The following is a 25,276-nucleotide window of genomic DNA, read 5'->3' on the forward strand; positions in this document are numbered from 1 at the left end:
GCGGAGGAGACAGCTCGATCACACAGCTGGGAGACATTGCAGGATCCAAGGACAAGGTAAGTAACTATGCTTGGATCCTGCAGTGCGATCCCGAGTCTGGCTCGGGGATACCACTAATGGTACTGAAATTCCATCCCGAGGCAGAATACCGCTAGGCAACAATTTTCTAGCTGTTCTCATAATGTTAATTGATTATTGCCTATGTTTTTTTCTCCCTCCTTTGTGCAAAAGTATTTTACTTGATGTATAAGCAGGGTAAACTTATACAGATTTTTTTCACAGAAAATGGAGCCATGGTGTGATTTTTAACAGAGATTCCACAGCATACTTAAAAGCCTGTGCCAATGACTTTGCATTTCAAATCTGGGATTTCAGTCCCCAATACATTTTGATTATAGACAGTGTGACAGTATGGTAACCTGTCATGGTATAAAAAAAAGTGGGGGCATGGTGACTGCTCACCAAGATGGTGGCATGAACCCTTAGCGCCAAAAGTCTTCTGGGGAAATAGCCCATCCACATTCGCCCAGCGCTGCACAACTGAGCCACCAGTGTCACACCTGCCTCCTGAACCCCTAGCAATGTCCCAACAGTGACAAGAAGAACCACAGCTGCAGATATTTGTGGGTTTCTCCACACCAGTCCAGAGAAGCCCACAGCAAAATGGTTTGCGGGAGTCATCCCTGCATCCATCTAGAAATGGCCTCACAAGCTGACACAATGGGGTTGATTTACTAAAACTAGAGAGTGCAATATCTGTTGGAGCTCTGCATATAAATCAATCAAATTCCTTGGCATTTTAGGGCCTCAAGAAATGACACAATCTTAAGCCTTAAAGAGGTTGTAAAGGTTCATGTTTTTTCACCTTAATGCATCCTATACATTAAAGGGTCACTAAAGGAATTATCTTTTTAGCTAAATAGCTTCCTTTACCTTACTGCAGTCCTGGTTTCATGTCCTCATTGTTTGTTTTGCTCTGATGTTGCTGTAATTCTTCTCTGTTCTGGACACTTCCTGGTTGTCTGTTTCCTGATGACCACAGTACTGGGAGATTCTAGTTTCATTTTCCAAACCATCACTGCTCTATGGCTCTGTACATGCACACAGGCAGGATAACACGCAAAAGCGAAACTAGATGCAAAAACAAAACTAAAGGTACATTATATGATTGATTTTTATCTATTTTTAATCAATTTTAAAAGGAATCAGTTAACTATTATGTCTCTATACCCTGTAAACAGTCATTTCAGCAAACATTTTTTTCCCTTTACAACTCCTTTAAAGTGGTTGTAAACCCCACTTTATGACTTTTACCTACATGTAAGCCTATAATAAGAATATCTCCTATACAGTTTAGGAGATATTCCCCCCGCAATGTGCCGCTGATTGAAGCGGCGCATGCGCAGCGGGGATCCTCAGCTAAAGGACCGGCAGCTGCCGGACCTTGCCGAATTGAAGACTCCCGCGCGAATGCGCGAGAGTGACATCATCGCCGCTCCAGCCAATCACCGGAAGACACGCAGAGTCAAGATGACATCTCGCTCGGCGTGGACCAGGTAACTTCCTCTCACCTCGTTCCGAGGTAAGTATTTCATAATGAGCTAATATGCTGTGCATACTAGCTCATTATGCCCTTTGCCTTTCAGGTGGAAAAAAGAAATTATCGCAGTTTTACAACCGCTTTAAGGTGAAAAACACCTTGCACTCCCGGGCCCCCCCGTTTTACTTACCTAAGCCACCAAACTCTGTGGGCACGTTCCTGCAATTGTTTTCCCAGCTTGAGGCAGCTCATCATTGGAGATTGATAGCAGCGCAGCCATTGGATCCCGGGGACGGGGCCGAGTAATACAGTTGGCGGCTATAGCCGCTGGCTGTATCACGTGAGCGCGCCCGCAAGCTAACCCCCTTGGGAGAGCGCTTCCCATGAAGGGGGTTAGCTCTTGCGGGGAGGAGCCGAGACCGACACCCAGGGATCCCAGAAGACCAGGATCGGGGCCACTGACGAACTGCACAGTGGAGGTAAGTATGACATGTTTTTTATTTAAAAAAAATATATATATACCTTTACAACCCCTTTAATATGTTGGGTATAATACTCAAAAATACAGCGCTCACAGCAAGATTCAATTAGATGCATAACCAACCAAACTATATATATATATATATATATATATATATATATATATATATATATATATATATATATATATATATAATAAAATACAAATAAAACTATTAACGTTTTAAAAACAAAAATTAATTCAGTGACCATTAAAATAAATTTCATTTCAGTCATTTAAAGTGCTGTTGCTTACCAAAATTTAAATAAATCAAAAATGTCCATAACAATATTAGTGTCCATTTCAAGCAGAAACATGCAAAAAAAATCCACTCTTTTAAAGTACTGCTACTTTATACCTCTAAAATTGCATTCCCAGTGGCTCAGTATCATTCAATAGATAACGTGGGGTTGATTTACTAAGAATACACTGTGCACTTTACAAGTGCAGTTGCTCCAGAGCTTAGTAAAGAAGGTTGACCTTCACTTTGCAAAGAATACCCAATCACATGCAAGGGAAATACAAAAAAAATGCATTTTTGCTTACATATGATTGGATGATGGAAGACAGCAGAGCTTCTGCTCATTTATTAAGCACCGGAGCAACTGCTCTTGCAGAGTTCAACTGCACTTTGCAAAGTGCACAGTCTATTTGCCTTTGGTAAATCAACCCCTGTATGTTCGATCTCTCATTACAAGATGGTCAAACAGTGCTTTGTAATGATGCTAGATAGGCAAGGAGATCGATGGCTTCCTTGTTCCTTAATTATTAGTTCATGGATTAATTAACCACTTCCCACCCAGCCTATTGCAGAATGACCGCCGGGCAGTGGTTCAGTTATCCTGACTGGGCATCATATGACATCCAGCAGGATAACTGCCGGTGATCTGTGTAGTGGTGTGTCAGACTGACACACCGCTACACGGATCTCGTTAAAGAGCCTCTGACGGAGGCTCTTTACCACATGATCAGCCATGTCCAATCACGGCTGATCATGGTGTAAACAGGAAGAGACATCTATCGGCTATTCCTCACTCGCGTCTGATAGACACAAGTAGAGGAGAGCTGATCGGCTGCTCTCCTGATGGGGGGTCTGTGCTGACTGTTTATCAGCACAGCCCCCCACGGATTCCCACACTGGACCACCAGGGATGCCACCAGGACCACCACGGATAACCAGAACAGTTGGATGACCAGGGATGCCACCCATGGCCACCAGGGATGCCAGTAAGTGCCCAAAAGATACCAGTAAGTGCCCGCACATCTTGCCAGTCAGTGCCAACTATTATTGTCTATCAGATGTCTCCTCATCAGTGATGCCCAGCAGTGCCACCCATCAGTGTCCATCCGTGACACCTATCAGTGCCACCCATAAGAGCCCATCAGTGCAGCCTTTCAAAGTCCATCAGTGCTGCCTATCAGTGCCCATCAGTGCCACTAATGAGTGCCCATCAGTGCCGCCTATGAGTGCCCATCAGTGCTGCATGCCAGTGCCCCCTATCAGTGCCCATTAGTTTCGCCTATCTGTGTCCATCATCAGTGCCCATCAGTGCCACCTCATCAGTGCCACCTCATTGGTGTAACCTCATCAGTGCCACCTTATCAGTGCCTTTCAGTGCAACCTCATCAGTGCCATCAGTGAGGGAGACAACGTAGAAACAGAAACAAAGAAAAACATTTTATTTTTCAAAATGTTCGCTCTTTTTTTGTTTGCTGCGCAAAAAACAACAACCCAGCACTGATCAAATACCACCAAAAGAAAGCTCTATTTGTGGGAAAACAATTATAAAAAATGTGTTTGGGTACAGTGTAGCATGACCATGCAATTCAAAGTGTGACAGTGCTAAAAGCTGAAAATTGGCCTGGGCAGGAAGGGGGTGTAAGTGTCTGGTATTGAAGTGGTAAGTAAAGTACAGAGAAAAAAAGGTTCATAGCACAACAATCTAGCTTTATTAAAGCAGTACGTTCAAATGTTCAAATATCCTGCAATTTAAACAACTACCACTATTTTATTTTCCAGGGTCTGGGATTTCAGAAAATGTATAGTGTTTGGGGGTTTTATCTTCTGAAATTATTGTTTAAACATGTGTGCAAGAAACATGCAAAAAAAAAGCTTTGACAGTGAAATGGTTAAAGTAAGGGGACTCGCATATAACAAGGTCCCAAGTACCGATACCTGTACCACAAAACTGGAACCCAGATTTGTTTCGCAAACTGGAAAACTCATACCTATAATTCTCTATGCTACTTCTACTTCAGTATAAGCAAATTAGAGATTAATACAAGGAGAACTATGGTATATTTTTATATTTTATTGTTTTATTATTCTTAAAAAAAAAGCTGAATAAATGAGGCTTTATCCTTTTTAAAGTACAGATTAACTGGTATAAATTATTACAAGCTTGAGTAAAGACAAGACTTTTCCTGCTTACTCACAGGAGCTGCTGCACATTCTTATTGTCCTCTTAGGCCTCGTACACACCACAGGACATGTCCGATGAAAACGGTCCGCGGACCGTTTTCATCGGACATGTCCGCTCGGAGATTTCGGTCTGATGGCTGTACACACCATCAAACCGAAATCCCCGCGGACAGAGAACGCGGTGACGTAGACGACACCAACGTTCTCTATCGCGCAAGTTCAATGCTTCCACGCATGCGTCAAATCAATTCGACGCATGCGCGGGATTTCGGTCCGCTGGTTAGACGTACTAACCAGCGAACATGTCCGACGGACAGCTCTCCAGCGGACAAGTTTCTTAGCATGCTAAGAAACTTCTGTCCGCTGGAAATCTGTCCGCTAGCCTGTGCACACGATCGGATCTGCCCTCTGAAACTGGTCCGCGGACCAGTTTCAGCTGACATGTCCGGTCGTGTGTACGAGGCCTAAGAATGCACAGGAAAGTCAGCATTCAGTCTTTAACTCAGTCTTTAATTCAGTCTTGCTATTTGAAAAGAAATGTACAAAAATCCACTCATAGAAGGTGACAAGGAATACAAGCAAAATAGATTCTTTAGAGGACATACAGTAGAAAAGGCTATTTTGTATTCCACTACTCTAGATTATCTTGCTTTAGATTTCAGTTATACCTTTTTTGCTAGCGAAATTGTATGAAAGGATTATTTAATGCATTTTTAAAATTGCTTATGTTACAGTTACAGACTCCTACTCATCTATGTATCTATTTTTTGTTGACCTTGACATTTAAGTAAAATCAAGAAAAAAAGCTAACTTCATTCATATTCAGCATGTAAGATTAATCAATTGTAATAACAAGAAAACACATTTATTTTCTCAGCCAGTCCTTATAACTAATACAATTGCACAGTTTTGCCTCTACGTGTAACAACTGCACACATATTACACAAAGTTGCAACATAAAATATCAATGTAAATTATGCGCTGGAATATTACACAATAAATGCGTGCTGAAGATTAAAACAAACACATGTAGTGGGAATTCCCCCTGATGAAGATAAGATTACCCTGTATCGAACATGTGTAGGGGGAGGGGCCAGGATGACACAACAGCCAGTCTACCTGCTTAGGAGGAAACATACACCATTCCAAAATCAGCCGCTGTAATATTTCATACCATAGGTGCACTAACGCACCTGGTTCATGTGAGTACACCCACTGGGGGGTTGTTCTTATTTGTTTAATAAAACTTTTAAAGCGATATTACACTATCAAGGTTTTTTATTCCCCATTATTCTCGAGATATTGCATGGGAAGCCCAGGATCCTGTTACCATTATAGAACCCAGGGGTGGTTCACAAGCGTGTACTGACTGAGCATAATCGCTCCAAGGTGAGCATTTAATACCTTTTCAGATGCATGGATTTATAAGCAGTGCTATTTCTGGATACCACGCATATGCACTTTTTTCAACAAGACTGTCACAGCATTGTTTTATAAAAAGACTTGTTTTTGCACAATAGCTTTTTTTCATTTAAAATGGGACTAGTGTTGCTCACTATATACCACTGGACACTTATATCTGTGTTACAAAGCACTTGGATGCACATAAGAACTTTATTATTAATGTTTTAATTGACATAACTATTGTTTTTGTTTTGGTCATATCACATATGTCACATTAACACTACATGTGTTTGTTTTGATCTTTAGCACACATTTATTGTGTAATATTCCAAAGCGCAGCGTATAATTTACTATTTTTGTCTATGTGCACAAGCTTATAAGATGTGTGTAATGCTTGCAGCTGGTAAATGATATCTATTAGGCTTTGGGTTGATTGAGGCTTGCAGGAATTCTATTACTTTTTTATCAAATATCAACGTGAATGGTTTAAAAAAATCATACATTTATAATTATTAGTCGGAAAATACAGATTAATTGAACTTTTAAGTTAAAAAATATTACTTTTAAGTTAAAAAATGGTCACAACCAGGCCCACGATGCACAAAAATCCCCAATATCATGATTTTCCACCCACTAATGTAGATAGAGCAGAATCAGATTCCTCATCTGCTTCCTTTACCTCCTATGGTCCCATAGTATTGCGATTTGAAAAAAACAGTAGAATCTTCCAAAAAGAGAAAAAATTAAGGAGACACAAGTATACAGGGACACTCAAGATCACATTTTCCTCAGAAAGATAAATGCTCGAGATCCCAGAGATCACATCAGTGTTCACCGGGAGGGACACTGAATAATAACACACTGGCTTTGTCATCTTCCACAGCCAGTGTTGAATCAGTGTCTATACCAGCAGAGCCAATAGTACAGCAATCAAGTAATGATGCAAACTTAGGTATCAGCATTACATCAGAGCTGCACACAGCACCAACATTTACATCTGGTATGACACAAGAACATCAGTGACGGCCACTACATCACGTACTTTGAACCAGACACCAAAGTAGGCTCCCCCGGTCTCCATCCAGGTGGTGGTTGGGAGAACTTTGATATTATTAACTTATCTTCCCATTCCCTAACTGAAGACCAATACACTGTGATACCTTCTGCCCTGATGGTGAAGCCAATAAATTCAAACTAGTTAAAGACCTTCACTTGTTTGCTAGGTGCCTTATGTATAAGGTCCTACAGTATATGATAAAGAGCGTAACCCCAATATTCCCTTAAACTATAACAACTCTGTATTAGACAACGTTACCATTGAAGAACTAAGAGCATTACAAGATCTCATGGAAGTATGGGATGAAAGTAACCCAGAAGAGGAAGGCTGGACATATACGGTGCCAGGTGTTAATCCTGGCACCATTACTCACTCTAGGCCATGTAAACCCATCTTTATACCTCCCAAAACATATAAGCCTAAATCTCGATTGTTCCCCGTATTACAAGGGAACCCTAATATATGGGCATTTGTCCTTTAAGTCACCAAAGAAATTGAGGCCACCAATTGGATATCAGGTCCATCTCTCAACCTTCCTACTAGGCTCAAAAAAGCACTTAACTCCCTGCGAAATGACAACAGTGTTGTCGTCAAGCCTTCCGACAAGGGGGGCAACACCATCGTCATGATCAGGGAAGTATATGAACAAATGTGCTTTGATATCATTCGAGACTGGTATCAACCGGTGTCCGCTGCATTTGTGTCATTAAGCATTAACAAGTACAGGGATATCATTGCTCGTGCATACAATGCAGGTGTCATAGATATGAAAATACCTACACATTTTTGAAAATTCAGAATACACGCACATCTACATTTTATGCGCTACCTAAAATGCATAAAGGCAAACTACCTCCACCAGGATGCCCAATAATTTCCAATTGCGGTTCTCTTACAGAGAACGCAAGTAGGATAATAGATGAATATCTTTATCCACGTGTATCGAACTATTGAAAATTATAGATGGTCTACAAGTTCCGGAAGGAGCTTGGTTAGTTGCAATAGAAATAAAGTCACTCTATAACTCTATTCCACGCAAACAAGGTGTAGATGTAGTACGTTCCTTCTAAGACGAAAGAGACAATGACTCCCACACATATAATGAATTTGTTCTAGAAATGTTGGCCTTCATACTAACAAATAATGTTTTTGTATTCAAGCGCTCCCACTACCTCCAGGTGCAGGGAATGGCTATGGGGGCGGGTTGTGCCCCCCTAATATGCCAATCTGTACCTGGGGGGGTGGGAGTGTAACCTCTTTTTGGAAAACTGTACAACAGTACACATGATCAATGCAATGACATGGCATTGATATATAGACAACGTCCTAATGGTATGGGCAGGATCAAAAGACAAACTGATTAGTTTATTGCACTGCAAACAAATTGCTTTAATCTAAAATGTACACACAACCACAGTCAAGACAGAATTACATTCCTGGATGTAGAGATTTTCATTAATGAAGCAGGTAATTTATTCTCCACCCTATATAGAAAACCTACTTCAGGTAATACACTGCTCCATGCAACGAGTTTGCACCCCAAGTCATTAATAAACAGCATTCCATATAGCCAATACCTTAGAATCAAGCATAATTGCACTAGGGAAGAGGATTTTAAAAAGGAAGCAGATTTGCTCTACCAACATCTGAAAATAAGTAATTACCCAAAATAGGAACACCTTAATATACAAACCAACAAGCAGAATTTACAGTAAGTTCTGGTATCTTCTCACAGTTCACAATAAAATTAACACATTTGTGCATACAGTTCCCGAGATAACATTTAGGAGGTCACAATCAATCAAGGACACCACAGTGTCGAGAAATTATGCTACTACTGCAACTAAACAAAAAGCTAAAACTGGAACATACCCATGAAATTACTGTCAATACATATTGCAGGGAGAAACTATAGACCTCCCGAATGGTACTGTATTTTCCTGCGTATAAGATGACTTTTCAACCCCTGAAATTCTTCTTAAAAGTCGGGGGTCATCTTATACGCTGGTAACCTAACATGCAGACCACGGCCGTCCATTTTTCAAAAACTGCGCCTCCTCCTTCTGCTGTTCGGTGATAGGCGGAACACTCAGCTTCCCAGCAAAGCCTCTGTTCAGTGTTCTGCCTATCACGGATGCCCTCTCGTCCTCGGTCTTGGATTCAGATAGGAGTTACGACGGCGTATCTCCGGATACGCCGTCGTAACTCTGAGTTGCAGGGTCGTATCTATGTGACTGATTCATAGAAACAGTTACGCATAGATTTCCCAAAGATCAGACCGGCGTAAGTCTCTTACACCGTCGTATCTTAGGCTGCATATTTACGGTGGCCGCTAGGTGGCACTTCCGTAGATTTACGCGAGGAATATGCAAATTAGGTAGATACGCCGATTCAGAAACATACGTCCGCCCGGCGCATTTTTTTACGTCGTTTACATTAGGCTTTTTCCGGTTTAAAGTTACCCCTGCTATATGAGGGTTATCCTATGTTAAGTATGGACGTCGGGCCAGCGTCGTATTTTCCATTGATTTAGCCGTTTGCGTAAGTCGTTCGTGAATAGGGATGGGCGTAATTTACGTTCACGTCAAAAGCATTGGCTTTATGCGGGTAAATTTGGAGCATGCGCACTGGGATATGTTCACGGACGGCGCATGTGCTGTTAGCCAAAAACGTAATTTACGTGGGGTCAGCCATCATTTCCATACAACATGCCCACTGCATGGAGAATTTGAATTCCGCGGGCTTACGCCGGACCACATACGTTACGCCGTCTTAACTTAGGGCGTAAGTTCTTTCTGAATACGGAACTTGCGCCCTAATTTACGGCGGCGTAACGTATCTGAGATACGTTACGCCCTCCGATAGATACACAAGTGTATCTGAATCCGGGTCAGTGTCTCCTGGGAAGTTGAGTGTTCCACCTATCACAGAAACAGCACGAGGAGGAGGCGCGACTTTTGAAGAATGGACGGCCGCGGTCTGACAGATTCTGATTGTCAGGGATAAGGTAAGGGATCGTTGAGACATGCAATGGCACAGTGAGGTATGCAGTGACACAGCGAGGCATTTAATGGTGCACAGTGAGGCATGTAATGGAGGCACAGTGAGGCATGTAATAGAGGCACAGTGAGGCATGTAATTGTGCACAGTGAGGCATGTAATGGAGGCACAGTGAGGCATGTAATGGAGGCACAGTGAGGCATGTAATGGTGGCACAGTGAAGCATGTAATGGTGGCACAGTCTGGCATGTAATGGCACAGTGAGGCATGTAATGGTGGCACAGTCTGGCATGTAATGATGGCACAGTCTGGCATGTAATGGTTGCACAGTCTGGCATGTAATGGCACAGTCTGGCATGTAATGGTGGCACAGTCTGGCATGTAATGGTTGCACAGTCTGGCATGTAATGGCACAGTCTGGCATGTAATGGTGGCACAGTCTGGCATGTAATGGCACAGTAGGAAGGGGGTCGTCTTATAAGTTGAGTATATCCCAAAACCAACATTTTAGCTGGAAATTTAGAGGGTCGTCTTATACGCCCAGTCGTCTTATACGCCGGCAAATATGGTACCTTGCGTAAACTGAAACTAAGAGTTACATGCCAATCCATAGGGGTGGTATACATAATGAAATGTGTAAAAAAGAGGTACAGCGCTAATCAAATGATCAATGAAAAAGTCTATATATAAATATATAATGAATGTGAATTATAGAAAAAAAGAGATATACTAACAAGAGAAGCCTCGAGGAGACGCCGAGTCCCCTTCATGTTTATACACCGCGATTCTTCAAACATCTAGATTGTAAGTGAAATACTTCTCTGCTAATAAAATTTTGCCAACAGTATCACGCTACGGAGTTTCTCTGTTTTTTTTTACCTTTGAAACATTGAGATACTACCCCGTGTTTACTACATATGAGGAAGTGAGTCTACTGGGAGACTTTAAACACCTGGGCCTGGAGAGACCGCCGTTATAGCGGTCACCCATATGGGGTAAGAAGACTACAACATCATTGTCTGTGTGTCTATCCATGGATGAATATTCCTCTTTCCTGCTTCCCTTCAACGTTGTGCTTGATTTTTCATCACTATTTCAGAACCCTCTTTTTTGGTGGATTTGTTGAACCAATATTGTTGGACTGTTCATTCATTTTTCTTCACTGGTTGCCTTTGAGCATTTAGGCATAGATTTTTTCATTGATCATTTGATTAGCGCTGTACCTCTTGTTTACACATTGCACTCTTTAGTTAGGTATTTAACTTAACGTCTAGCGCAGTGTTTCCCAAGGTTGTGTTTTTTTTTTCTATTATACATAATGAAATGCCCTTGTGGAGCATTTTATGTGTGAAAAACTAAGCACATTTTTTTCTGTAGAATTGGGGATCATGTTTCATCTATAGCCAAACACACAATGGAGACTCCAATTAGTAGACATATGGGTCTTTATCACAATCATAATTTAAAAATGATAGGATTCTATGCCTGGAACATATTCCTCCACATGCCAGAGGAGGTGATATAGACAAACGGTTGCTTCAATTGGAAGCTATGTGGATATACCTCTTACAAGCAACAAAACATCCAGGCCTTAATGAAGGCATTATTTATAAGCTATTTCTATGAATCTCTAGGTGTCACATACTATGCCACTTTTTCTGCCATGCTGTCCTGGCACTCCTGCCTTGGCATCTGATTGATGACTATTATGACTCCTCCTTTACCTATTAACCTATACGGATCCATGCGCCAGGCACCTCTATATATCTTTGTTTGACAAGGCTAGGTGACGGCACCGTGTAGCAGATGTCACTCTGCCCACAATGCCTTTGCCGAATACAAAATCAAGGTTATGTAATAAATAATAATAGTCTTTATAGACTAAATGTTTCCAATATTATATATGTCTTGTTTAAACCTAAATGGAATACAAGTGCTGCATTTCGAGTTTACAGAGATACCTAGTGAAATCAGACCACATATAATGTGTTTTCATTATACAATTTTTTAAAGCAGTATTGTTTTGTATAAGTGCATCACTTGTTAATTGTATTGATCCATCTTTCATCTACAGTACGAGCATTGCCTACCAATACCACCCAGGAGTCAGGTCAGTTGTGGTCCTATGATACCCACTAGGGCACCCAGGGGCACTCATCAGTAGGGTTTCTATCAGCTTGTGCTGAATCCCCATAGAGACAGGGATGTTATGATTGTCCGGAAAAGAATGATCAGATGAATTAATGCAGCTGCAACTAGGTAAGATGGAAGTTAGCTTATTAAGCTGCTCTGGGCCAAATTGAACAACAAAACGCTGTACAGACTTCAATTTATTTTTCTGGTTATATATACTTACCAGTATGGGATCCTTTTGAGGTGTGCAATTTTTGACAATATATATCAATCAGCATAATGGAGGTAAATACCCATAGTAGATCAATATTTAAATATTTTTTGTCTAGCTAGACTACCTGTATATCCGGACCATACTCTATCTGAAAGTTACGTATGTATATACATTTTTTCCAAAATAGATTGATTTAATCTAAGACGGATCAAGATAAATTATGCAGCAGCTGTGACTATATACAATTCAATCGGCTCCCAGGCTATGTTCTGAATATTATTCCCTGAATGTAAGCATTTATTTAATAACCATAATTTAATGTATAGATATGTATACCCCAAGTGGGGTTATAGATATAACAAACTAATGAATGTATTACTAATTCAGGTTAATAACAGATTTTTATAAGGGCCACCCATAGAGAGATATACTACTCCCCTTGAGTGGTATCGTTTTCGGACCCACATTTGTGCTCTCTCCCTATCAAGTGGAGCTCGGTACAAAGTGTGGAACACATTAATCAAATTCTGATACATCTCCAGACTGTCTCAGAGTCCATCTATATGTGGTTATTCTGACTATCCCAGGTATCACTTTATGTCTCATATTTGATAGTTAACTTTTGAAGATGTAGACAAGCATATGTATTTTTTTGTAATAACTTAAACTTTGTTTATATTTATACAATATAAATAAATGTTCATGCCTGTTCCTGACTAAGCCATTCAGCGAAACATGCAGAACGATTCAAGCTGAACATTAATATGGAGAATGACAATTGTATATATCTCTCTGTGAATATGTATTTTATGATAAAGAGAGAGAGAGAGAGAGAGAGAGAGAGAGAGAGAGAGAGAGAGAGAGAGAGAGAGAGAGAGAGAGCGGGACTTTATTATTTTCAACCTAGCCATTGTAATCTGATCCCTGCACATGCTTCATTTAAAGTCCCACTCTCTCTCTCTCTCTCTCTCTCTCTTTATTATACAACCAGGGATGGAGGTGGTTTACTAACCACCTCATTTAAAGTCCCAAATTTAACCCCTCCCCCCCTTTTTCCAAAATTATGAGGGATGGAAGCATGTGAGCTGTGGGACTCGATTGTTTAAAACAGGTGTCTGCATTGATTTTATTCATTTCTGCAGTTTTTGTATTTATTTTTTATTTCTTACCAGGCATAGGTGTAGGCGTGGACACACCCTCAGTCACCTGTCCTTCATCTACCCATCAGTTTGTACATGCCTCCATTGAGGAGACTTAAAAGGTTTAGTTCGGACTGCAGAATCGCAGGGAGCCTTGGCGACGGCTTTGCAGCTTAAAACATGTATTTGCAAATGCGTGCAACTAATCCTCTGCTTTTAACATACATAGTTAGACTGTTGAACTTGACTTGCTGTTTGTTTGGTAAGTATTAACCTGGTTAGAAATGTTTATTGTTTCACCTGTATTTCAGTTTGTCTAAAAAGGCATTTTATTTATAGCCCCAAACCCCCCCCCCTTTTTCTGTATTAAATACCCCATTTTTTTCTGTCAAGTATATATGTTTACCAAATGTATTTAATAATTCAATGTAGTCATGGACGGTGCATTATTTGAAAGTTTTGAAATTAATAACTTATAACTTATTCCAGATTTATTATTTTCCCCCTAGCCATTGTAATCTGATCCCTGCACATGCTTCATTTAAAGTCCCGCTCTTTCTCTCTCTTTATTATACAACCAGGGATGGAGGTGGTTTACTAACCACCTCGTTTTAAGTCCCAAATTTAACCCCTCCCCCCCTTTTTCCAAAATTATGAGGGATGGAAGCATGTGAGCTGTGGGACTCAATTGTTTAAAACTGGTGTCTGCATTGATTTTATCCATTGCTGCAGTTTTTTTATTTATTTTTTATTTCTTACCAGGCATAGGTGTAGGCAGGGACACATCCCCAGTCACCTGTCCTTCATCTACCCATCAGTTTGTACATGCCTTCATTGAGGAGACTTAAAAGGTTTAGTTAGGACTGCAGAATCGCAGGGAGCCTTGGCGACGGCTTTGCAGCTTAAAACATGTATTTGCAAATGCATGCAACTAATCCTCTGCTTTTAACATACATAGTTAGACTGTTGAACTTTGCTTGCTGTTTGGGTGGTAAGGATGAACCTGGTTAGAAATGTTTATTGTTTCACCTGTATTTCAGTTTGTCTAAAAAGGCATTTTATTTATAGCCCCAAACCCCCCCCTTTTTTTTCTGTATTAAATACCCCATTTTTTTCTGTCAAGTATATATGTTTACCAAATTTCTTTAATAATGCAATATAGTCATGGACGGTGCATTATTTGAAAGTTTTGAAATTAATAACTTATAACTTATTCCAGATTTATTATTTTCCCCCTAGCCATTGTAATCTGATCCCTGCACATGCTTTACTTAAAGTCCCGCTCTCTCTCTCTCTCTCTCTCTTTATTATACAACCAGGGATGGAGGTGGTTTACTAGCCACCTCATTTAAAGTCCCAAATTTAACCCCTCCCCCCCTTTTTCCATGTATTTTATGAATTTTTCAAATAAATATTTTTGTATGTAAATTTAAATAAAATAATATATTTTTACAAGACATTGGTATTTTGATACATCACTGGTACCCTTATAGTCCCACAACCAAAAAAATATTACTTTATTAGTAGTCCTGAGATGATGTGTTTAAAATGTTTACATTATGGTGTCCTTCCAGCTATTTTTCACATTCATGGAAACAAATACCTAAAAGCCACCATAGGTAAACCTCTTAAGCCTTGGTCAGGATTACTAAGATTGCCACTGGATGGTTTACCCGTAAATTTTGATTAATCGCTCATACTCTTCTTAGTTTTCCCGGCCTTTCTCAAAACATTCACTAAAAGCACCACAAGAGCACAAATGTTATATTTTGTGCGGATAAAAGATGGACAATTTCACTTATATAAGGGCTCTATGCTCATGCCCTTTAAGCAGCTACAATCTACCCGGCACATTGTATCTAAAGACTTCTTTAAATACCTCATGATCCGCCCAGTCCTATCTAAAGTAAAATGATCATAAACCCTAACACTCTGGCAAGATATTCAACCAAAACTCCCCTCATCAACGTGGAATTTCATACATTTACAAACTCCTCACCAATACTTGCCACAACTCAAAGACCCAGATGATGCTGCAATGGGAACTACTACAATGCTCCTACACCCCCCAATATTGGTACCACTCGCTTCATACAATCTCAAGATGTAAACTGCACTGGGAAGCTGTCCAAAAGTTATATTACAGCTAGTACCTTATCCCATCTAAAACAGCCATTACCTACCCATCTTTCACCAATTGTGGAAACCCAGGCATTTCTTTACATATTTGGTGTAACTGCCCAACCCTCACTATATTCTGAACTATGCTCTCTAAGTTCCTCTTTTCCATCCTATCGACCCCTGTATCTCTCACACCACAAATTGTACTATTGGGTCTGGATATGGATACATGGCCCTCATCCTCATACACAGTCATCTCCCATGTATCCATAGCTACTCGCCTGGTTATTGCCAGAAACTGGAAATCCCCCCTTCCAGCATCTAAACTCATAGCTATTTGGAAAAACCATTGTCTGATGGAATATATACATGCCAAAGCCCACCTACGAATTCCTGATTTCCAAAATCATTGGGATCTTTGGGTCAAACACCCTAAATGCCTACCTCTCTCATGAAAGCTTCGCCACATCCTTGAAATACCCACACCTTAGCCATATCCAATATGCCACCTTTCTGACTATGCCTCTGTCACTCATAGCACACTACCAATAAATGCTTATATTCACAAAGCTTACTCTCGACATTCTCAAATGTATTTCAGTGACCTACTGTATGTACACCATTTGTCGACCCAATAATACGTTCCTCAATTGATTGCTCATTTTATGATCTAATGTTTAATTCTGTACTTTGTACTTTGAAAAACTTACAATAAAACCAAGTTTAAGAAAAGATGGGCAATTTCTCTTATTGCTGCTTGATGTTATCTTCATGAACAATCACTAAATACTGGCAACTGTTTTTGCTTGGTACCATTCTGTAATTGTAATTTGGCATTTCAAACATTTTATCTGTGTGTGAAAAGAGCAATAGACTCAAGCATAAATACAAATTATATATATATATATATATATATATATATATATATATATATATATATATATATATATATCAAGGTCCCAGGCCTCCTTTAGTCTAATGAGAACCTCCAGAGCCAGGAACAGCTGGCATCCTTCTGCATAGAGTGGGTTGCAAGGCATAGTGGGTGTGATGCAAGGTAGATTCATGGGCAGACATTTCTTGAATGCAAAGAGATTTATTTTCTATTGAACTGTGGGAGAGAGGGTTTAGTTGCAATGTCAATTGGCAGACTCTGAGGCCCTGTACACACGATCAGTCCAAACTGATGAAAACGGACTGAAGTTCAGTTTCATCAGTCCAAACCTACCGTGTGTATGGCCCATCAGACTTTTGTCCTTCAGACCAAAGTTTTAAAACTTGCTTTAAAATCGGACTGATGGACTGATGACCGATCGGTCAAAAACCAATGGTTAGTACGCAAAAGCATCGGTTCAAAATCCGCGCATGCTCAGAATCAAGTCGACGCATGCTTGGAAGCATTGAACTTTGTTTTTTGCAGCACGTCGTTGTGTTCTACGTCACCGCGTTGGACTCGATCGGATTTTGAACTGATGGTGTGTAGGCACATCAGACCATCAGACCATCAGTCCATCAGACCATCAGACTTTAGCCTTCAGTTTGTTTTCATCAGTTTGGACTGATAGTGTGTACAAGGCCTGAGACTTCTACAGGTAGACGGCCATGCAGGGAAAGGCACCCAGCAAGGCACCACATCTGCATGTGTAGGAGCGCTGTCTCCTATGGCAACAGTCTTATAACAATTCCTAACACCAATTGTAACAAACTTCTTTACTTTTATATGATTACTTCTTGTAGATTCTCAGCCCACTGAGCTCCCAGTCTCTCTCACTAGACTTGCTGATTCACTGCCATTGAATCCCTTGAGCTCTTCTATTCTTCTTACTTTAGTATCTTCCTCAAGAGTCACCCCAGCTTCCCTGCTGGGTCCCTGGCTTGGCACTCCAGATACTCCTCAAGCGTCACCCCACTGGCTGGGTCTCTGACTTGGCACCTGCTGAAGTTTACAGATTTTTCATTGTTCCCAGTTGGTGAGAATACTGCTCTGGTACTTGCTTTAGCTATTCACTGTGGTCCCTGGTAATAAGGTGGATGTTCCCTTAGTGGCGACAGCTTCCACTCTACCTCCAACCACTATAGATTCTCCAGCCAGCAGAACCGTCACTTCTAGTTGGACTGCAAGCCACAATCCCAACCCTATGCTGTTCTCATGCTTCTTGATAGGCCCTAGGACAGCCAAGCAGCCAGATGTTCCCAGCATAGGCCCAAACTCCGGCCTAGCAGCACGGGCAGCACAACACATGTTCACCCAGACAGCCATCCAGGTGGCACAGATCAGCGCCGATCACCTGACTCCAACCAAATATATAGGTTCTCCCAGCAGGCTAAGGGGACAGGAAAACCCCTGCCCATTGGCTGAGACACCCCATATACTCCTAATCCAACCTTGCATCGCCCTTATTTTATCTAATGTCACCAGGTACCTGGCTACTCAGCGACAGAAGAGAGAAGTGCAGCAATTCCTGCCTAAACATCCGGGTGCTACACATTATATATATATATATATATATATATATATATATATATATATATATATATATATATATATATATATATATATATATATATATATATATATATACATATATATATATACAGTATATATTTACATATTACATAAAAAACACAATTAAGCGCTGCATATCATGTGCTTAGTATGTATGACCTTCAAGCTTTTTTTGCACTATTCAGTTATCCTGACATTAAAGTATAACTAAAGGCAAAACTTGTGTTTTGTTTTGTAGAGAGTGGAGAGGGATTGTGCCCCCCGGTAAGGAGATTCACCCTGTCTATTAGTCATGTTTACCATTATCATTGAAAGTGAAAATCACAAATTTTGGGTTGTCCCCAGAAAAGTAATAGAGTAGAAATCTTCCAATGGAGACACTAATTCTGGTGACCTGGGGGTCCACAAGAAGTTCCCTTAATTTGCAGGGATTTCCTCTTACTTCCTGTTTTGCTATGGGAAAGGAAGTGAAGGGAAATCTCTGCAATGGAACAGATGGTGGTAAAAAATCTGACAGGGGTTATAACCCTCCCTTACTCTATCCAAAATGTAAAAAAAAAAAGTTTTGCCCATAGTTCTACGTTAAGCTAAATGATGTGAACATTGCCACATTCTACTTTACATGTATCATGCATCTCTTATCAATCACAACTGAAACAAGCAAGTTTATTAACAAATCAATGTCTGATAAAGAATCATGATTGTACAATGCATAATGCATGAATGGAAATGGAAACAATAACTTCATGTAAGGGCTATTGGTTTGGGTGGAGGAACTTTTAGTTGTAAACACACAGAACTGATCTGAGAGTGAACCTTGGGAGAGATATGGTGGGTGGATATCACTTAGCTTGAAAGTGGGTGTAGCCAAACTTTGGTTATCAGTAGAGGCTTGATGGAGTGTAGAGGCATGCATCAGGTTGTTATGAATGGATTTCCAAAAAGCAATACCTGAGATGGGGGCCATAAACACATAAATAAAGTTAAAACCCATAGATTTTACTTGTATCAGGCAAATTCTGGCCACAGGAGAAAAGAGGACCATTATGTTTGCTTTTCAGGGATGGGCAGCAGAGGAGACCTTCTAGGACCTGGTTAGTACACCCCATTTGCTTGTTAGATTAATAGAGATACATGGAGGAGACAGATAGGTCAATTCTCAATTGAGGAAAGAAGTCCCTCCAGAAGTGGATAATAACTAAGATCCTTGGACTGAAAATGCATTTGCCAGAAAGCCATGAAGCCGGTGAATTATTATGTGAAAATGATGGACAGCTGTTTGGCAGGCCCTGAAGTAGTATCCTTCCTGAGAGATGAAGACACTCTCTGTCTGTCTTTAACCACCACAGCAACACACTACACAAGGCCGACCTGCAGGCGGCTTTTTATAGTGTGGGGCGTGTACTAAAACCCCTGAGCCATAATTGGCCAAAGCCACCGTGGCTTTGGCCAATTATGGTTCTCCGTTTTTTGCAAGCTGTGATTGGCCAAGCATGCGGGTCATAGTGCATGCTTGGCCAATCATCAGCCAGCAGTGAATTATGGGCCATGAAACGCAACTCAAATTTGTCGCGAACGGCCCAAAACGTTCGTAATTCGACGAACGATCGAACATACGATGTTCGAGTCAAAAATGAGTTTGACTCGAATACGAAGCTCATCCCTAGTAAACAGCTGCTGATTGTCCTCTCCTTTAGACTGATGTAATTTTGATTTTATTTCTAATTACAAACACATCAGCTAGACACCAATGTAAAAATATTTCTTGAATATAAACAGGCATATTAAAATATTTTAACCCTGTATCTTCATAAAACATTGTATGTAGTGGCCGGACGATGTGTCTGAAACAACCGTTATTTTCTAAGGTCCTATATTCTAAAGCAACAACGTGGAGCAACATGCAATTTCTGAAAAACAATAATAATAGGGACACAGGAGAAGTACTTACTTTTTTCAAGCATTCTCTTAATGCTCCTTCACTGTTCCGGCTCCCTCAGTTTGAGGTCTAACTACCTCTTTCTGAGCTGCTCCTTCGATCTTTTCACTCCAAAATGTCTTTTCAGACTTTTTACCACTTTTGGCCTTCCTTAAATTAGGGTGGTTATAGGTCTCATGCCTGGCATCATAATCAGACTTTAGAAATATGTCCACCATTTCCGTAATTTCTGCGTAGGACATGTTAGATGCCTTGTACAGTATCTGCTCCTCGTTTGTGACGTTTCCTCATCAGGCTCCGGGCTTGTTGTGTCGTCGTTCGACAAATTTATAAGTACAGACACCTGCTCATAAGACTCCTCCATGTTGTTGTTTTTGGATGAACTAGGCCTAATTGGAGACACCTGCTCATCTGATTCCGCAATGTCATTTGCGTGCCGAAAGAGAAGGGGCGGGGAAACATCGAGTAAGAACGTCATGGGCGGGCAACGTGTGCGGAGTGTCACACATGCGTAGTGTATATAAAGCTTAACACACATGTGTCGTACCTACGTTCGGTGTGTGGAGAAAGTCGGAAAAGCTACAAACATGTGAACAAAGGTATGATTTGAACTTGGGACATCAGTGGCCTATACTGCATAGATATTGAAGGCCTATATGGAGATAAAGATTACTAGAGTTTATAAACTGTGATTGACATTAGTATATTTGTCTTTTGTTTTGTCTTGCAGAAAATATGAATCCATTTAATGAGAAGGAGTTCCTTAGTGAATTCATAGATCGATTAAGGGAGCTGCCCGCTCTTTGGGCGACAAAAGACCCCATCCACCGGCAAAAAGGGCTAAGGACACCAGCACTGAAGACCCTGCTCCCATTTGTGCACACAAGGATGCCCCATGTAACCATCGAACAGCTGGACACTAAAATTGGGACCTTGAGAGGTACATACAGGGGTGAGCTTAACAAGGTCCTGGCTTCTCAGAGGTCTGGAGCAGCAGCAGGAAAGGTATATGTACCGTCGTTGTGGTACTACAGCAGACTGTCCTTTCTTGACAACCACCTTGAAACAAGGCAGTCACTTTCCAGCCTTCCCTCCAGACAACCCTCCAGCCTTCCCTCCAGCCAACCCTCCAGCCTTCCCCCCAGCCAACCCTCCAGCCTTCCCTGAAGCCAAGCTGAGCCTTCTTAGGAGCAAGATGAGCCTTCCATCCTGGAGGAAGACCCGGATGTGGCTGTCTGGAGCCAGGTATAGTAATTTAAATGTATTTATTGTGAGAAAAAAAATGCTGTAAAATAGATGTTAATATGTAAAAAAATATATAATGTTTGATCTAAAAGTGTTTTCCATATCAATAGACAGTAGTGGCCCATAAAGTTGGGGAGAAAAGAATGAAAACTGCTGGGGTCAGAATGATTGTCTTTTTTATTTATTTTTAATCAATTTGCAACAGTCATGAGCTGAAAATTGTGTGTGATTTTTGAACCCAAAACTCAAACTGTCCCTTTTGTATACACAGGAGGACATCAGCCAGGACGAGGGTCTGGAAAGTGTCAGGCAGGAGGAGGCCGGGGTGAGTGGCAGAGAGGAGGTGGCAGGAGTGAGTGGCAGAGAGGAGGTGGCCGGAGTAAGTGGCACAGAGAAGGTGGCAGGGCCAAGTGGTAGAACAAGCCACGGCCATCCTCCTCCACCTGCTTCTTCTCAACCTCATTCTCCTCCACCTTCTTCTCCTCCACCTTCTTCTCCTCAACCTTCTTCTCCTCCACCTTCTTCTCCTCCACCTTTATCTCCTCCATCTCCTCCACCTTCTTCTCCTCCTCCTGGCACAAGTACACCTCCAGAGGCACAGGCTCCAGGCAAGCGGAGAAGGAAGGCTGCAGAGAAGGCTGCAGGGCAGGCTGCAGAGAAATCAGCAAAGGAGGCTGCAGGGAAGGCAGCAAGAAGACTGCAGGGAAGGCTACCAGGAAGTCATGGCCTTGCTTCAAGGTGGTCTGACAGAAGGCAGCCTGTTGTAGTACCACAAACTTGGGACATCAATCTGACATGCTGCTGTTCCTGACCAGATTGGGCTCCCTCCTGTATGTGCTTCTTAATGTCTTAATGTCCAAATTTTAGTGTCCACACTGAGTTGCACAAATGGCAGCAGGTTCTCCAGTGCTGCCTTCTATTTATTTTATTTATATTCTTTACCAGAATAAATGGTCATTCTTTTTTTTTGTTACAGTTCATACTTGCCTATGTGTTTTTAATCAACCCAAACATTTAGCTTGTGAGTAGGCAGGTTAAATTTAAAAAAAAATACAAAAGGTCTAATTATAAAGGGACAGATCAGACAACACCAAACAATAATGTTAAAATTGTGGTAACTTGACACAACAAAATTAAAAAAATAAATCATGGAGATGACTAGAAAGTTAAAATGCAGATCTGTATTTAAAAAAAAAAAAAAAATATATATATATATATATATATATATATATATATATATATATATATATATATATATATATATATATATATATATATGTGTATATATATACTATATATATATATATATATATATATATATATATATATATATATATATATTAGTGCTGTCAAGCGATTAAAATTTTTAATCGCGATTAATCGCATTAATGTCATAGTTAACTCACGATTAATCGCGCCAAACATTTTTTTTGGTTTTCTTATTTATTTTTTATTTTTTTATAATATTAAATTGTGTTTTTTTAATTTTTTTACATTTTGATCACTTTTATTGCTGTCACAAGGAATGTAAACATCCCTTGTGACGGCAATAGGTGGTGACAGGTACTCTTTATGGAGGGATCGGTGGTCTAAAAGAAAACGGCGGCTGCAGGCATCATCCCGGTATAACCCCCGAACGCCGCCTCGTTAATCGCGTGATAAAAAAATTGACGGCGTTAACGTGGGTTTGCGTTAACGCCGTTAATAGCACGTTTAACTGACAGCACTAACATATATATATATATATATATATATATATATATATATATATATATATATATATATATATATATATATCTTGCTATATAAATTAATCAAAAATATTCATGAGATCAGCATGAAAAATGTTACAAAAAATTTGTCAGAACTGAATATCAGCAGCAAAAGCAGTTCATTATTGTTCATTATTGTACCATTCTAAAGATGATTTAAATGTGCAGCATTTAAACCAGGGATCCTCAAACTACGGCCCTCCAGCTGTTGTAGAACTACACATCCCATGAGGCATTGTAACGCACTGACATTCACAGACATGACTAGGCATGATGGGAATTGTAGTTTCTGAACAACTGGAGGGCCATAGTTTGAAGACCCATGATTTAAACGATGCAATCATTTTTACAGCATGAAGAATGTGCTATCTCCATTATGAACGCTACTTTTACCGAAGGTGCGCTCCCGTCTCATACTTTATTCTGAGCATGCGCAGGTTTCTAAGCATACACACAAACGTGTTTCTCATCGTAAACCAGCCCGACGAGAAACACGACAAGGAAATTGAGACTCCCGATGAGAAAAAAGAGCAGGTTCTCTTTTTTTCTCGTCGAGATCCACAACAGTTTTCTCGACGAAAAACATACACACAACGTTTTTCTCAGCAAAAATGCTCTTTTTTTTTTGATGGATTTTGCAGAGGAAAACGGTCGTGTGTACGAGGCCTTACTGTTTCTGCCTCTTCCCCTTTCTATTGCCATTAATATGACCTTCCTGACAGGATTTATTCCTATTTTGTCCGACCTAACCTAGTGGTTATATATATATACTGTATATTTATATTACCAGTGAGCAGTGTTATTGCAGTGCAGAGCAGTGTGATAGCATACAGTGACTATCGTCATCAAGTCGGTGGAAACTGGTAGGATCTAGTAGTAGGCTAAAGACCTAGAACTTACAAGGGGTAGTAACGTATCAGACTATAAGAATACCGGCATAGGGAACAAAAAGAAAGGGGCGGGAGGGGGGGAGGACAAGGATCATTCAACTTTATCGGGGGGGGGTGACAACCGTTTTTTCTGCGGTCAAGTAATCAGAGAAGGTGGATTGGGTATCCAGAGAGGCAGATTCTCCCGGGAATGAGGGCAGAGGGGATTTAAAGTATGAAAAGGTAAACTGATCAAAAGTAGCTAAGTCCCCTGGAGATAAAGTTGAGCACATAAAAGGTTCCCAAGTGGAGAGAAAGCGAGCTTTGGAAGTGACACATTTAAAATCAGTGGTGGCTCGTTCCTTGTAGAGGAGGAGAAGGAGCTCTCATTGGATTTGGGTAATGGAGGGGCAGTGAGAAGAGGTCCAATTCTTCAAGATAGCCCTTTGTGCGACAAGAAGGCAGAGTAGAGGCCAGTCTTTGTAAGCATGCAAGGGGTTTGGGGTAGCAGGAGTGGTTGAGCCATCCTGTTGAGACCATTGGAGCAGTAGGGAGTCCCAGTAACCAAAGATGAGGAGTAGCGAGTCTTTAGGCAATTTCAGCAGGGTAATTGCAAAAATGTAGGCCAGCACCTGGTCCCAGAAAGTAGAGATGTAGGAGCACGCCCAGAAGCAGTGTGTCAATGAAGGTTTCGGTTGGTGGCATAAGGGACATTCAGCGCCGTTTCGATCCGTTGCGGAATGGAGGAAGGGTATGTGGGCCTGGTGGAGGATTTTCAGTTGGGTTTCTTTCCAAATTACATTCGGGGTCAGTTGTTGGACTTTGTTGAAACCCTGCAGCATCTTGTTGACCAAGTCATCATCCGAGAAGTCTCTTTGGCTGCGAATGAGGATGCCAGAGGGGGGGGTAGTCTTTTGGATCAAAGGTTTGTATATGTCTGAGATTTTATAGGATCCTTCCAAGAGCAGATGATTGATGAAGTTGGGGGAAAAACGCTTGCAGGCCTCATTGCAGGTGGCCCTCAGATTGTTGACGCATTGCCAGAAGTGGAAGGCATGAGATTGGGGTAAAGTAAAAGTCGTGGCGACATTTGTGAAAGGTAAAGGACGACCAGTGGAGGTATCACATAAAGAGGCAAACTGCGTGAGACCCTTTTCCTGTCAGATTTTAAATGGTCTATGGTCCAGACCCGGGGGGAAACTGGGGTTACCTTGTATCGGTAGGTGTCTTGACATGAATGGGGATAGCCTGAGGCTCTACCTGATTTCCCTCCAGGCGATGACTGTGTCTCTGAGCAGTAGGTTGTGCTGGAGTAGGGGGGTGATTGACTTCTACTTGCAGTGAAGGAGAACCACTAGAGAGAAAGGGTGTACCATAGCAGACTCCAGAATATAG

This window comes from Rana temporaria, chromosome 5 (assembly GCF_905171775.1).
Source record: "Rana temporaria chromosome 5, aRanTem1.1, whole genome shotgun sequence".
In the NCBI taxonomy this organism is placed as follows: Eukaryota; Metazoa; Chordata; class Amphibia; order Anura; family Ranidae; genus Rana; species Rana temporaria.